The 16396-nt window shown below is 35.8% G+C and overlaps 3 long non-coding RNA genes across 3 annotated transcripts; all 3 read left to right on the top strand.

Annotated features, from left to right (window-relative positions):
- The first annotated feature begins 2104 nt into the window (after window positions 1-2104).
- Window positions 2105-4732, top strand: LOC126670609 (uncharacterized). The gene is made up of 3 exons (XR_007638760.2): window positions 2105-2255; window positions 3255-3353; window positions 4512-4732. It is a non-coding gene; the product is annotated as an uncharacterized LOC126670609 (long non-coding RNA).
- Window positions 4733-5929: 1197 nt separating this feature from the next.
- Window positions 5930-7596, top strand: LOC126670610 (uncharacterized). Its single transcript, XR_007638763.2, has 2 exons — window positions 5930-6343; window positions 7203-7596. It is a non-coding gene; the product is annotated as an uncharacterized LOC126670610 (long non-coding RNA).
- A 6038-nt stretch (window positions 7597-13634) lies between these two features.
- LOC130015159 (uncharacterized) lies at window positions 13635-15320 on the top strand. Its single transcript, XR_008790178.1, has 2 exons — window positions 13635-14069; window positions 14927-15320. It is a non-coding gene; the product is annotated as an uncharacterized LOC130015159 (long non-coding RNA).
- Window positions 15321-16396: the final 1076 nt, after the last annotated feature.

The raw sequence follows: 16396 nt of genomic DNA, 5'->3' as shown, positions 1-16396 counted from the left end.
TCAAAAAACGGAGCTACGGAGTTAGTAAACGAGTGTGACGTTTAAAGAGTTTTTGCACAAAAATGTTAGGGAAGTTGAGATAGATTTAAGTTGATGGTTATTGCATGAATTAAGGTTAAAATATATGGATTAATATTGAGTATATATCTGTTTTAATCGACCGAAACGTTAAAGAGATTACTTGAGAATTTGACGATGTTGCTGGAAATTTTGCGCTGCAAAACAGCCATGTTTCAAGGGTAATATCTCGAGCTATATAACTCCAAATTAAGTTCCGTTTATTGGTACGAAAATTTAAGGATGTCGTCTATAAATGTGACTACGAACATTTCATATGGATTTTGGTTATATATCAAGTGGGATAATCCAAAACTTATAACTACGTTTGGACTAGTAGTTACTTTCAATTAAGTTCAAAGAATTCAACTAAAGAAACTACATGTCAAATTAAGAAAAGTTCGGGGTAGGTAGTTTGGACAAACTTTCCGACCTCTAACGCTTGTCAAGGTCAATGTGAATCTAAATGGAAATTGCAGAGAGAGTTGCAGAGAGTGCATTTAAAGAAAGTGATAAACAATTGGACGATTTTAAGTGATTCATTTAATGGTTTAAGTTTACCATTAAATCATCAACATTTTTGGAATACATTAACCTTAATAAAAGTTATTATATCAAATTTTAACAATTAGAGTACCGCGAATTCATTTATGATTGAAGTATTAGTTCGTTCGTGTTAGGAACGCAATTTTACATTGAAATTGGTTAAAGTTAAGGGAGTTTATTGGATTTAGAATGTGAAAGTAAAGAGCGTAACAAGCGTTTAAGATGGTTATTTTGGAGGTAATTTTGGACGTGTTCGTGAATTTTTTTTTGTAATTACTCTTAATGCCTTGTGGAAGGAGTATGTCAGAAAGGATAACGACAAGCTCGGATTAACCATGAAAAACAAGACCTGCCTTAGGCAAGCAGGCAAACATTTACCCTTAAGTAAGCCTATTAATTAAAGGTTAAGCACAATTCTAATGCTAATCTAGGAAAGCCACTTCTGGATCAATTTTCGATCCCAAGAAATGTTATTTTGGACCTAGGACCAAAATAAAAGTTGTAGGTAGTGTAGCATAGAATAAGTTTCAAGTGATAAATTAAAACTTGGATAAATTTTAGATGCTGGTTTTGTGGCCTGAAGCGGGCTAAAAACCTAAAGTTTACAAAATTAAGAAGAAGTGAATTTTAGTTAGTTTGGAAAACTAACTACGTAATACATGGATAACGTAATACAAAATAAGTATAAGTTAGAAAATCGTAGAATAAAATATCCTATGAGATTATGCCTTAAGGGGATGGCGGAAGTAGTGAGCACTACCAATATTAAAATAATTGGATGGTAAGCATTATAAGAAAATTCGAGGACGAATTTTTTTTAAGGGGGGAAGAATGTAATGCCCCGCATTTTTGGAGAAATGTTTAATTGGATTAGACATATTATTTTAGCCAAAGGGAGCTAAAATAAGGAAATTTTCGTAAACAAGGCGGAAAATGGCGTTTTGACAAAGGATTAATTTTAATAAAGTTGGACTATATATTAGATGAAATTAATTGGAATTAAAATTTTATCTCGTATTTGGATATCGAGATAAGCATATTGTTATTTAATGGAAAAATTGGAGAAATTCCCATTAAACAAAATAAATGATTTTTAAAGTGGATATTTAATATCCGCAAATTTTATTATTTGGATTATTATAAGAGAATCCATAAATAATTGGAATATTATTTTAAATACGGGTATAAGAACGACAAATAAATTATACGGTCAAATTATAAAATTTTAAGAAAAAAGACAATAATTAACATCTTTGGATTACTAGAGGACTCCGTATAATTTAAAGTTGTCGTTAAAGTGGATTTGAACTCGATACAAAAACGACATGGTTAATCAATGAGATTAATTATTGTTATGAATTTTAAGTAAGAATTTAATAAAAGAATGATTAATAAAAGAAGTTTTTGAATTTGGGGTGAGATTGTATTAAAATAGAATTAGCCCATTTGATTAGCAAGCCCACACTACTTTTATTTAGTCTAGACATAAAGGAACAATCCAGGGAGTTCTTCTTCTCATCCTCATCTTCTACACATCATGAATTAAAGAAGAAAGAGAGCTAGAGTGTAGAATTTTGAGTAGCAATTTCAAATAATCACTCTCAAGAAAGATCAATTCATCATTTGCCATCAATTTTGGAGCTTAAATGGAGGTAATTATCTCTTATTCATGGTTGAAACATTGAATTGATAGGTTAAGGTTTATGGCTTAAAGAGAAAAGCTTGGCTTCCATATAATTAAACTCATATCTAGATGGTTAATCTTTAAGTCTAAGGTCAATTAAGCTATGAATTGATGATGGATTTAAGGGTTTAAGTAATCAATTTTGTTAAGAAAAGTTTAAGAACAAAGCTGTAAATTTTTAAGGTTTTCAATAATTGCAAGTTGAGGTGAATAGAGGTCGGGTTTGGCGGAAGTGAACGGTGGCCGGCGAGAGACCGGTCAGGCCGTGGTGGCCTGACCCGTCTGCTCTGTTGAGCAGACCCAAGTCTGCTCAACAAGAGCAGACGTGGTCTGCTCTATAAGAGCAGACCTGTGTCTGCTCTAAAAGAGCAGACCTGGTCTGCTCAAAAGAGCAGACCGGCTGCTCTTAAGGAGCAGACCAGCTGGTCTGCTCAATGGGCAGACCAGCCGGTCGCTCCGGATCCGAGTGCCACCGAAATTGTTTTTTTTAGGGTGTTTTTATAAATTAAACCAATCAATTTAGGGTGAAATAAAGCTGAAAATGAATTTAGAAGGTTTAATAAAATGAGTTTTGAAATAGAAGTAAAAATAAGTTATGGCATAGATTAAATTTAAGTTTAAATGCTCGAATATAAAGTTTAAATTGGGTTTAAGCGGGTTTAAAATGATTTAAAAGTCGAGTAACGAGGTTAGTGTGACAACATATATTTAGGAATAAAAGTTATTACAAGTGGGATTAATAATATAAATTAGTTAAAGTGATAATTTAGAAGTTAAGTTAAGCATTTAAAATTTTGGATTATTAGCGTGAATTATTAGCTAGCAAATCAAAATGATTTTAAGAAGGCAAGAATGAACAAAAGGACTTAGCATTAATTCAAGTTCGAATACTTGAAATTTTATTCGAAAAGGAATGAGTAGGCTAGTTTTAAATAGAGTATTAATTTAGCATTTGTTCATATTATAGATTCTACACGTGGGCGGATTGGAGAATTAGAAGAATTGGAATTAATCAACGGACTATTTTATATTTTGCAATTGGAAAATTTGAATTTAAGCGATCGAGGTGAGTTCGCGATTTACTTTCGAGTATTATTATTTTTATTTATAAATAGATACATGTATTTGATGGAATGTTTTAATCTAAACCTATATATTTGTTTATAAAACTCATATTGATATTAATAGAGCTTTATTAAAATATTTTAAATAATAAGTTTATGACTTTTATTAACAGTTTATTTTATGCTATAAACGAATAAAATATATTACATTTTATTAAAGGTCGCATAAATTGAGTTTGAAATATATTAAAAAATGTTTGATATTAGACTTTGATTTTTTATAATGAATAATGCGATTTATAGTTGATGATGGCTAGATCGTGAGATCGCCTTTGAAATAGCATCGTTTATTTGAAAAGAGCATGTATTATTTAGTTAATGCTCTTTATTCTTTTTAGACCTTTAAACATGTATATGAGTATAGAGAATTTGAGAATTTTATTATAATACTTGTTATTTTGATAGCTTCGCTATATGTATATTTATTATACGAGCTTATACATTGTTTGTCCTGTGGAATTATTATTTAAACCCAATAAGTGATCTGTGGGAAACGAGCTACCTATTGGGCGTCAATAGGCTGTGTGATCACCAGTACTGATACGAGTCGAGTCTAGGCGTCTATGGTCAATGATTTGAAATGATAAATTATGATTATCGATCGATTAATGGAATAAGGAGGATAAAAAGAAATGTGATAGACACAAGGTAACTCGGTCGAACTATCTCGGGACCTGTGTCTAGTGGGTAACTCGGTCGAATTATCTCGGGACCCACAACTTGGGATTAAGTAGTGGCATGATGTAACTCGGTTGAACTATCTCGGGACTATGCCACGTGGTAGCGGGTAACTCGGTCGAATTATCTCGGGACCCGGCCACTCGGACGACATGATTCGAAAAATAGTTATCGTCAATTATGTCCAATAAGTCCGTAGCACTTGGGTTTAGGGTTTCGAACGGATCCGATATTGGAAACTATTAAGTACATTTTATGTTTATTTATGTTTAATTTATCATTTATTATCGAAGTATGTTTAAATACAAGTTTATTGTTGAAATATTTAGAAAAGTATATTTTATTGTTAATGCGACCTGATTTTAAGTATAATACCGTTAGTAAATTGTGAACTCACTCAGCGTTGTCTGACCCCCCAACAGTGTTTTCTTTCAGGATTAACATATGACGATGTGGTCGAGCTTCCATTCGTTGTTCCGGAAGTCTCAGTTATGGGAGGTCTTATTCTTCTTAGAGCTGCAGTAGTCATGATAGTAGACCTAGCTAGTAGCAGACGATTTATGTTTATATTATGACCTGCTAAAATGATGTATTTTGGAAAAATGAATTACCCAGGGATTTAATATATGGTTAATTGGTATTTTATACAGGTGTGGTTATTTAAGTTTACAGGCGTTATATTGCCGATTTTTCGAAAATGGTTTTATTAAGTATTATAACGATTTTGGAAAAGCGAAAATTTTTTTAGGTAAATTTAGGCTTGCTACGGGTTTCGGAACCAAAATTCCCATTCCCTAGCGCCGGTCGCGGCCCTCGATTTCGGGTCGTGACAAAATTGGACAAATTAAAAGTTATAAAGTGGAAGTTAAGGAGGTGGCAAAGTGAGGGATTAAAATGGAACTTTCTACCTTAAATATATCTAGAATTTGTGTTGATTTTTCAAATCAGCAAACACATTTTCTCAGCTCAAGATAATGGGTCATCTTCTTCCTTAGAAACCTAAGGCATGGAAATTTTCAATCCTCCATAACTTCTTCATTTTTAATCGGTTTTGCGTGATTCTCGTGGCTAAGGAAAGAGGAGGAGGAGAGCTTTCAATCTATTCCACAAAATCAAGGTAAGGATCAGTAATTTGGTTATGGTTTAGCACGAAAATATTCTGTTTGTTGAGCTTGATGATGATGATGATGTGTCTAAGCTTGATAATCATGTTTTGATAGATAATTGATTGTTTAGAACTTAAATTAATGGGTAGTTTGAGTGAGTTGTGAGAGTTGTGAATTGTGGGGATGTTAGGGTGTGATGTATGTGGCTGGTCGGAGGCCGTGATGGCCGGAGTTGTTGGACCTACGGTCCAACAAATGCCACCGTGCCGTAGCACGGTGGAGCTGCTATTTGCAGCAGCCCTGGTGCGACGCACCAGGGCATAATCAGCCCCTCCCCCTACCAAAACAGGGGAGGTACATGTGAAGAATAAGGGGGCTGATGCCACCCTTCGTTTGTGTTTGAATGCGTTAAGTTTCACGTCAAAAAACGGAGCTACGGAGTTAGTAAACGAGTGTGACGTTTAAAGAGTTTTTGCACAAAAATGTTAGGGAAGTTGAGATAGATTTAAGTTGATGGTTATTGCATGAATTAAGGTTAAAATATATGGATTAATATTGAGTATATATCTGTTTTAATCGACCGAAACGTTAAAGAGATTACTTGAGAATTTGACGATGTTGCTGGAAATTTTGCGCTGCAAAACAGCCATGTTTCAAGGGTAATATCTCGAGCTATATAACTCCAAATTAAGTTCCGTTTATTGGTACGGAAATTTAAGGATGTCCTCTATAAATGTCTAAGTTTAAGTTTCTGCTAGTTTGGCCTCGAAATGGCTCAAATAATTCAGAACATTATGTTGCGTATAGCAGCTCTGAAATTTGGACAGCCCCAAGTTATTAACTTTAGAGCCAAATTCCGACACCTTCGGGTACTTATCTCAGTCCGAGACCTAAATGAAAGTTTTAGGCGACGTTCTGAACATTAAGAATGTCAATTTTATTTAGTGGTCGGACTGTTTTAAGTAAACGGTTTCAATAGACGAAGTTGGCTAGAAACCTAGTTTTGGATTAATTAATTATAGTTAGATTGTAATTAATTCGAGTTATTATCGAAATTGTGTAGACTTGACGAGACGACTACCAATGGAACCCAAAACTTACGAAACGCGAGATCGCTAGGTATTATCGAAGATTATGGATAGCAAGCGGTGAGTATATTTTACTCACTCTTATTATCGTATTAAAAACTATTTTACATATATATATTATCATTATTAAATGCATCGCATTAGTTGTTTGAGTTGAATTGTTTGATTTGGATTGTTGGTGTATGATTGAATTATATTCAACTTGTTTGTTTATGGATTGAACTACATTGTATTGGATTGACTTGTTTGATATATGAATTGTTATACTCTGCTTATGACTTGTCGATTATTTGCGAATGTGAGTTTGTATATGATCCGAAGAAACGGGCTACCTATTGGGCGTCAATAGGCCGTGTGATCACCGGAGTTTATGAAAGTCTAGATATTCGTACACAGATACGTTTGATATGAGCTCATTAAATGTTGATCAAATTTATAATTATGAAATGGAATATGTTTGGGTATCGGAAAGGAGGATTATAATTTTGGCAGATACGAGGTAACTCGGTCGAACTATCTCGGGACCCGTATCTGGTGGGTAACTCGGTCGAACTATCTCGGAACCCACAACTTGGGATTAAGTAGTAGCATGATGTAACTCGGTTGAACTATCTCGGGACTATGCCACGTGGTAGCGGGTAACTCGGTCGAACTATCTCGGGACCCGGCCACTCGGACGATATGATTCGAATATGAAACGGATTAGGAGAGGTTAAGGAGTTTAAGATTAAGGTTTCGATCGGATCAAATACTTGTCTTAAGTGAATTGTTTGCAATCGCTGTGATTGTATATGTTGGAATTCTTTGAAAATGTGATTGTATATATATATTTTAAAAAATGTTTTAAATGCGATGCTTATTTTGATAATATGGTAAGTAAAGTATAACTCACTCAGCTTAATAGCTGACCCCCAAATAGTGTGTTTTTCAGGTACCTAGATTCTAGACGTAGCTAGAAGTTCGTCTTTAACCGGAAGTTCCTTTGGCTATGTACAGTCCCGACTTCCGTAGATGCTGCAGTAGTATGATGTCTGACCAGTGTCGTGGCCTATTACAGCAGTGAAATTTTATATGGTTTGTAGTTGATGTCTGTTGTGTACATGAGGCTGGCTACAATAGTTATCACGGAGGTAAATTCCCGTGATGTAATTTCGACATAGTGGTTTATGCCGGGCTAATTCGTTCATGATACAGAAACGTTAAGTCTGAGCACGTTGTATGGTTTTACCACTGTATATAAATGTATCTTTGTTTAAATGCTGCGTTTGTAAAGTCATTGTATGATTGTTTAATTGCGAAAAAGTTTTAGTGAATTTCAGGCTTGCTACGGGTTTCGGAACTACAATTCCCATTCCCTAGCGCCGGTCGCGGCCCTCAATTTTGGGTCGTGACAAAGGTGGTATCAGAGCAGTTGGTCCAGTTACCACTGCCAGTCTTTGAAAAGTGTCTGTTTGACCCTAAGTACCTAGGAACTACTGCAGCGTATAGTGTCTAGCCTTATTGACTATATGTGTTTGATTTTATTTGTTTGATGTTATAGGCTGTCTATTGCCGAGTAGAACGCGTGTGTGTGAGATTGCTTAAGTGTTTAAGTGAATGTGATATGCTTAGATAGTTAGTCAAGTTTTAAGCTAGATAGTGCATATCATATATTAAATCATTGGATATTATGGAAAAGTGGTTTGGACAATATCTCATGATTAAGAATTGTCCTTGTTCAGCATATCTGGGCAAAATAGAGCTCAGCTACATGCTATATCAGAAGAGGAGGAAGCGCCTCCTATTTATTAAATGGATTTCATGTAGATATTGACAGACTATCGGAGATACGTCAGAATGACTGCATATCAGATATTCAAACTCGAAGTGGGACCATTGTCCCGGAGATGGAAGTTAGTGAGGAAAGTGAGGAAGACCCGTTCGAAGAGGAAGCATCAAGTGAACTGTTAGTAAATTAGGGGTTTAGGACCCGACTATGTTGAGCTTTACAACGATGCATCTAAGTATTTAGGAATGTTGTCCGCTAAGGCTCGTCAGACAGCCAGCGATCATGAGTGGAATGACGATTCCATTCCACCTTTCTTCTTTTGACGTGAGAAACCAACATTCCCTTTTCATAGGAGTACTATTCCTAGTATTTGGCATAACCCCGCAATTTTGCACAGAGGTAGAGGCAGTGCTAGACGCGCTAGAGGACGCGGATGTGGCATTGCGACCCGAGAAGGGTGAGTCCAGTGAGACGCCCTCAAGTATGAAATGCTTTCTATGCTTATGTGCCAAACATGTTTATGTGATTGAAATGTTTGTATTGTTTTATTTATTTTGTGATCGATTGATATGACATATATTGATATAATTGTGTATTGTTTGGATAATGCCTATAGAGATAGATTGAGAAACCCGCGCATATAGGCTTTATCCGAAACATAGTTGCTTATATGATAACTGAAACCAAGAATGCATAAAATACATAACATACATAATATATATAGCGTGAAACGTAATCCCCTAAATTACATTTCCATTACCATAAGGATGGTAAACGATATTAAAAAAAGCATATTATGAAAGATTGACACGTGAGCCTAAGGGCTACGTGAGATAAGAATATGATCGAGGTGGTAAAGTATAAAGATGGGTGAGTATCGAAGACGGGGAAACGAAATATTTGTTTAGCAATGCTAGAAGAGGATGGCATTGACTATAAAACATTTAGATGAGTGTTAAAGGATGACGAGAATTCCAATATCAAAATCATAATAAACCCCAATAAATTATAATGAAAAGCCATTAATGTCGCAAGGTGTGTAATCTGAAGGGACTTACGACTGCTTTCAAGGAAAGAAAGTCTTGTGATTTTAAATGGTGCAATTGTGCTCAGACCTTGCATATGAAACATTATGATCACGTTAGAAATGTATACAAAAATGATTTTCAAAAATATAGATCATGCATCATATTTGTGTAAACATCGAAAAGAACGTGATTTTACTCAGCAACTCTTTGGTGATGAGAGGTGTCATCACTCTGAGCTACAATTGTACCAATGTTTTCAAACGATTTAAAGTAAAAGAATTTGAGTCGAAAGAAGAGTTTGAAAGACTGGTGCACCAGCAATGTTTGAAATGTATTTGTTTTGTAAGAAACTCAGATGTAAAGCCCTGCGACAACAATAATAAAAGATTCTTGATAAACAAGAATGAACGTATGTGATAAAATACACCCCAATATAAGAATGAATCCCTAATGATATAAATATTATTGCAATTTATCGATGCGAGACGTGTAAGATATCAGTAAGGTACCTAAGATTGGTGCTTACCCAAGTGTGATACGGGGTGATAATACAACATCTAAAGCGAGAAGAGAAAGGGTATAGATCCGAGGAAGACACAGACCATGGAAAAGACCATATAAGGGTAAGAACGATTAAAAATATACGCGTACAATACTGAAATACTCGATGAGAATAAATGAGAAGAGGAGTAGACCGTAATAAGGTAGGCTAACTGAAAGGTGCCTAATGTAACAATTTAAGAGGTGGATTCGATATGGCAACAAGCGAAAGGAGCTAAGCGGATGAGTTTGACATAAGTCTGGGATCGACCTCACTGATGGGTCAGGTGACAGTAAGAGTCCAATATAAAGATATACGCGCAATCAAAGATGTAATACGTTGACAAATGCGAGCAGGGAGTAGGTTTACCTCCTATCGATAAACGATATTGGAGATATGGAAACAAGAAGTACAAGAAGATCAAAAAACAAAAAAAAAACGATAAGACAAAGACAATGACTTCAACGGACAATGATAAGGAAATCAATAGTCATATGTTTGTAAGAACCAAAACGTATCATGTACAACATGTATATTGGAATGAGATGGATAAAGTGATTGAGAAGTATTATAATAGGAATGATGAAATGATCGAGAAACATAATAAGGAAAGGATTACATCAAATAATGGTAAAGGTATTACCAGTTAGATATGGACGATTGAAGTTATAAGATCAAGAGATAAGAAGCACACCATGAAATATGGACGCGACACATGTTAAGGAATATATAGAGAGCATTCAACTTCATGAAATTCAACACCATAGGACCATGAAGTATTACATTGGTATAAATGGAAAGATTTCTTATATACCATCAGGCCTTGATAAGGATATCAAACGAATGATCGTATAAATCTAACTGTTGACTATATTAGTAAGTAAATGGTTAATTAGAATGTCGCATCAAAAACGTGAAAGGAGAAAATAAGCATAGACATGACAGAATACGGGAAAGACATGAGGAACGTTAAAAAAAATGACATCAGACTCCGATAAACTCGGAAGTCTATGTGATGCGAAACAAAGGTAGAGACTATCAAGGATAGTACAACCTAACAAGAAAATTTTAGGGTTAAGATTAAGATTTGAGAAATGATCGAAAGGAGACCGATAGAATTATTATGGAATAATAATTCATCACAAATAGCGAAGAACATAAACGACTAAGGGACAAGGAAAGACATAGTTTGGGAATAAGAAATATATGTTTATAATGACATATCGAGAGATGGATTGAGATTAAGGAGGAGAACCAAAAGAACGACATTAATTGAGTATAAGATAATAAGTTACGCATTGTTTGGTTCAGAAAAACATGGTAACCCGAAAATCAAGGACTAAGATACGAGATACAATAAAGGATAAACCTTATACTTAGTATGAATAGTATAAATGCACGTTAAGTAGAGATGTTAAGAGGGAATTTTCAAAGCAAGGTAGATTGGAATTGGCAACGATATAACGCAATTCCATATTAGCTCATGAAGCTATCTTTCGGGCGAATTTCGGACCCCGAAAATCAGTGGTGTTTTTAATCGTAATCAATGGATATAAGTAAATGACATTGCATAGATAAAATTTGGATAATTTGATCATGACATTATTCAATTGGATTAGTTATTTTTCACTCTCAAAGACGAGCCGAAAACGTGAGTTAACCTAAGGGTAAAAGTATGGCCAGTAACCAACTTTGAGGACGATTTCAGACATTAAGGAAATGTCGAAATGAAATTTGATCTTAATGAAAGTTGTAGAGGAGGTATTAAAACATAAGATTATTGAATTTAATTCAGACTAAGACATTTTTAGACGCTTGGTTTATCAACTTGAGCAGCGGTTATAAGATCTGCAAGTGCAGTCTTAAAACTACCCCAAGGAGGCGATTTCAGCGCAAGTTTTCGACATCATCGAGCATTATTTTTGACTCGATGTTCAAACGAATGTTGGAGATAGCGTTGCGGACTACAAGTTTATCAATTTTGTTTGACAAACGAGCTACTCGATATAAGTGATTTTAAGGGTCAAAGTTGACCAGAAGAGCAATTTTGGATATGTTTAAAATAACTTAAAATATTGAGTTATTCAAATAAATTGTTCTAAATTAATCAAATTAAGATTTTGATTAATAGATAAAGGTATTTAAAGGACATTTTATGATAGTATCAAATATGATACGCTACAAATATGACTTGCAAGAAATTGCAGAAAAACGACGAATAAACGTTGAAAAATATCAGCGCTAAGAAATGAGAAGATACAAGGAATTGGCCGACGACAGAACGGAGATTAAAAGAACATTAAAGAGGATCCAATTATAGTGAAAGGACGTATAAGAAACAGCTACAAAAGGACGCAAAGGACGTGCAATAATCGGAGTGACAAGTTTACGCGCCATCGTTATAATGAAGTAAACGATGTAAGGAAATGGTAAGATGTTTACCCAGAAAAAGAAATATAAGAAAATTCGAGGACGAATTTTTATAAGGGGGGAAGAATGTAATACCCCGTACGTCTGGCGTTGCAAAAGTAGGCTACGTGCCCGATTCAAAATAAGTAAAGCGGCCAGAAAGAAAATAAACAGAAGAATTAAACAAGGACAGACGCGAGTAGGTCGATATTGATATTTTAACAAGAAAAGTTTAATATCAATAATTACATAAAGGAAATAGAATTAAACTTAAAAAGGAAAATATGGAAAAGTGGATAAAGTGCACTTAGACTCGAAAAATTGGAAAATAAGGATTTAATTCCCGAAAAATGGAAATTTAAGAGATTATTGACGGGAATTAGTACTTATAAAAATAATATCGAATAATTGGATATCGATACTTGTTAAAGCAAAATTTGAAAGGAAAAAGTGAGAAAAGGTGCATTTTAGCTCAAATTGGAATTTGAGCGTTTTTAGCCGAAAATTTCTAAATTATATTATTGGAATAAAATAATGACATATCGAGGTGGTATTATTTATTTGAACATAAATAATACACAATTTATCGAGGTCAAAAGATTAAGTGATTAATGGACTAAATTGGACAAATTAAAAGTTATAAAGTGGAAGTTAAGGAGGTGGCAAAGTGAGGGATTAAAATGGAACTTTCTACCTTAAATATATCTAGAATTTGTGTTGATTTTTCAAATCAGCAAACACATTTTCTCAGCTCAAGATAATGGGTCATCTTCTTCCTTAGAAACCTAAGGCATGGAAATTTTCAATCCTCCATAACTTCTTCATTTTTAATCGGTTTTGCGTGATTCTCGTGGCTAAGGAAAGAGGAAGAGGAGAGCTTTCAATCTATTCCACAAAATCAAGGTAAGGATCAGTAATTTGGTTATGGTTTAGCACGAAAATATTCTGTTTGTTGAGCTTGATGATGATGATGATGTGTCTAAGCTTGATAATCATGTTTTGATGGATAATTGATTGTTTAGAACTTAAATTAATGGGTAGTTTGAGTGAGTTGTGAGAGTTGTGAATTGTGGGGATGTTAGGGTGTGATGTATGTGGCTGGTCGGAGGCCGTGATGGCCGGAGTTGTTGGACCTACGGTCCAACAAATGCCACCGTGCCGTAGCACGGTGGAGCTGCTATTTGCAGCAGCCCTGGTGCGACGCACCAGGGCATAATCAGCCCCTCCCCCTACCAAAACAGGGGAGGGACATGTGAAGAATAAGGGGGCTGATGCCACCCTTCGTTTGTGTTTGAATGCGTTAAGTTTCACGTCAAAAAACGGAGCTACGGAGTTAGTAAACGAGTGTGACGTTTAAAGAGTTTTTGCACAAAAATGTTAGGGAAGTTGAGATAGATTTAAGTTGATGGTTATTGAATGAATTAAGGTTAAAGTATATGGATTAATATTGAGTATATATCTGTTTTAATCGACCGAAACGTTAAAGAGATTACTTGAGAATTTGACGATGTTGCTGGATATTTTGCGCTGCAAAACAGCCATGTTTCAAGGGTAATATCTCGAGCTATATAACTCCAAATTAAGTTCCGTTTATTGGTACGGAAATTTAAGGATGTCGTCTATAAATGTCTAAGTTTAAGTTTCTGCTAGTTTGGCCTCGAAATGGCTCAAATAATTCAGAACATTATGTTGCGTATAGCAGCTCTGAAATTTGGACAGCCCCAAGTTATTAACTTTAGAGCCAAATTCCGACACCTTCGGGTACTTATCTCAGTCCGAGACCTAAATGAAAGTTTTAGGCGACGTTCTGAACATTAAGAATGTCAATTTTATTTAGTGGTCGGACTGTTTTAAGTAAACGGTTTCAATAGCCGAAATTGGCTAGAAACCTAGTTTTGGATTAATTAATTATAGTTAGATTGTAATTAATTCGAGTTATTATCGAAATTGTGTAGACTTGACGAGACGACTACCAATGGAACCCAAAACTTACGAAACGCGAGATCGCTAGGTATTATCGAAGATTATGGATAGCAAGCGGTGAGTATATTTTACTCACTCTTATTATCGTATTAAAAACTATTTTACATATATATTATCATTATTAAATGCATCGCATTAGTTGTTTGAGTTGAATTGTTTGATTTGGATTGTTGGTGTATGATTGAATTATATTCAACTTGTTTGGTTATGGATTGAACTACATTGTATTGGATTGACTTGTTTGATATATGAATTGTTATACTCTGCTTATGACTTGTCGATTATTTGCGAATGTGAGTTTGTATATGATCCGAAGAAACGGGCTACCTATTGGGCGTCAATAGGCCGTGTGATCACCGGAGTTTATGAAAGTCTAGATATTCGTACATAGATACGTTTGATATGAGCTCATTAAATGTTGATCAAATTTATAATTATGAAATGGAATATGTTTGGGTATCGGAAAGGAGGATTATAATTTTGGCAGATACGAGGTAACTCGGTCGAACTATCTCGGGACCCGTATCTGGTGGGTAACTCGGTCGAACTATCTTGGGACCCACAACTTGGGATTAAGTAGTGGCATGATGTAACTCGGTTGAACTATCTCGGGACTATGCCACGTGGTAGCGGGTAACTCGGTCGAACTATCTCGGGACCCTGCCACTCGGACGATATGATTAGAATATGAAACGGATTAGGAGAGGCTAAGGAGTTTAAGATTAAGGTTTCGATCGGATCAAATACTTGTCTTAAGTGAATTGTTTGCAATCGCTGTGATTGTATATGTTGGAATTGTTTGAAAATGTGATTGTATATATATATTTTAAAAAATGTTTTAAATGCGATGCTTATTTTGATAATATGGTAAGTAAAGTATAACTCACTCAGCTTAATAGCTGACCCCCAAATAGTGTGTTTTTCAGGTACCTAGATTCTAGACGTAGCTAGAAGTTCGTCTTTAACCGGAAGTTCCTTTGGCTATGTAAAATCCCGACTTCCGTAGATGCTGCAGTAGTATGATGTCTGACCAGTGTCGTGGCCTATTACAGCAGTAAAATTTTATATGGTTTGTAGTTGATGTCTGTTGTGTACATGAGGCTGGCTACAATAGTTATCACGGAGGTAAATTCCCGTGATGTAATTTCGACATAGTGGTTTATGCCGGGCTAATTCGTTCATGATACAGAAACGTTAAGTCTGAGCACGTTGTATGGTTTTACCACTGTATATAAATGTATCTTTGTTTAAATGCTGCGTTTGTAAAGTCATTGTATGATTGTTTAATTGCGAAAAAGTTTTAGTGAATTTCAGGCTTGCTACGGGTTTCGGAACTACAATTCCCATTCCCTAGCGCCGGTCGCGGCCCTCAATTTTGGGTCGTGACAATTCACCTCATGCTTCTTCAACTGTCTGGAAGCATAAGCAATCACCTGCCCATGTTGCATCAGAACGCAACCCAAACCAATCCGAGACGCATCAGAATACACTGTGAAACCGTCAATGCCAGAAGGCAATGCCAAAACTGGAGCTGTAGTCAAAATCTACTTGAGCTTCTCAAAGCTCGCCTCGCACTTGTCATTCCACTCAAACTTGACACCCTTCTGTGTCAGTTTAGTCAAAGGTGTAGATATTCTGGAGAAATCTTGCACGAACCGACGATAGTAGCCAGCTAAACCCAGAAAATTTCTGATCTCGGTAACTGACCTTGGCCTTTGCCAATCCATGACCGCCTCAATCTTCTTCGGATCAACCTTGATCCCATCTTTCGACACCACGTGTCCTAGAAAGGTAACCTGATCCAACCAGAACTCACATTTTGAGAACTTAGCATACAACTGATGCTCACGCAACGTTTGTAGTATAGTCCTCAAATGATAAGCATGCTCCTCCTCACTCCGAGAATAGATCAATATGTCATCAATGAAGACGATAACAAATTGATCCAAAAACGGCTTGAACATCCTGTTCATCATATCCATAAACGCTGCTGGTGCGTTCGTCAGACCAAAGGACATAACCAGAAACTCAAAATGTCCATAACGAGTCCGAAAAGCAGTCTTAGGCACATCTGCATCACGGATCCGTAGCTGATGATACCCAGACCTCAAATCAATCTTAGAAAAACACTTCGCACCCTGCAACTGGTCAAACAAATCATCGATGCGAGGAAGAGGATATATGTTCTTGACAGTAGCCTTGTTCAACTGTCTGTAGTCGATACACAGTCGAAAGGAACCGTCTTTCTTCTTCACAAACAGAACTGGAGCACCCCACGGAGAAGTACTCGGTCTGATGAACCCGCTATCCAACAACTCTTGTAACTGGTCCTTCAACTCCTTCAGCTCTGCAGGAGCCATCCGATACGGCGGTATCGAAATCGG

This window comes from Mercurialis annua, linkage group LG2 (genome assembly GCF_937616625.2).
Source record: "Mercurialis annua linkage group LG2, ddMerAnnu1.2, whole genome shotgun sequence".
NCBI lineage: Eukaryota > Viridiplantae > Streptophyta > Magnoliopsida > Malpighiales > Euphorbiaceae > Mercurialis > Mercurialis annua.
Note: the sequence above shows the minus strand (reverse complement) of the source record. Positions and strands in the feature narration are given on the sequence as shown.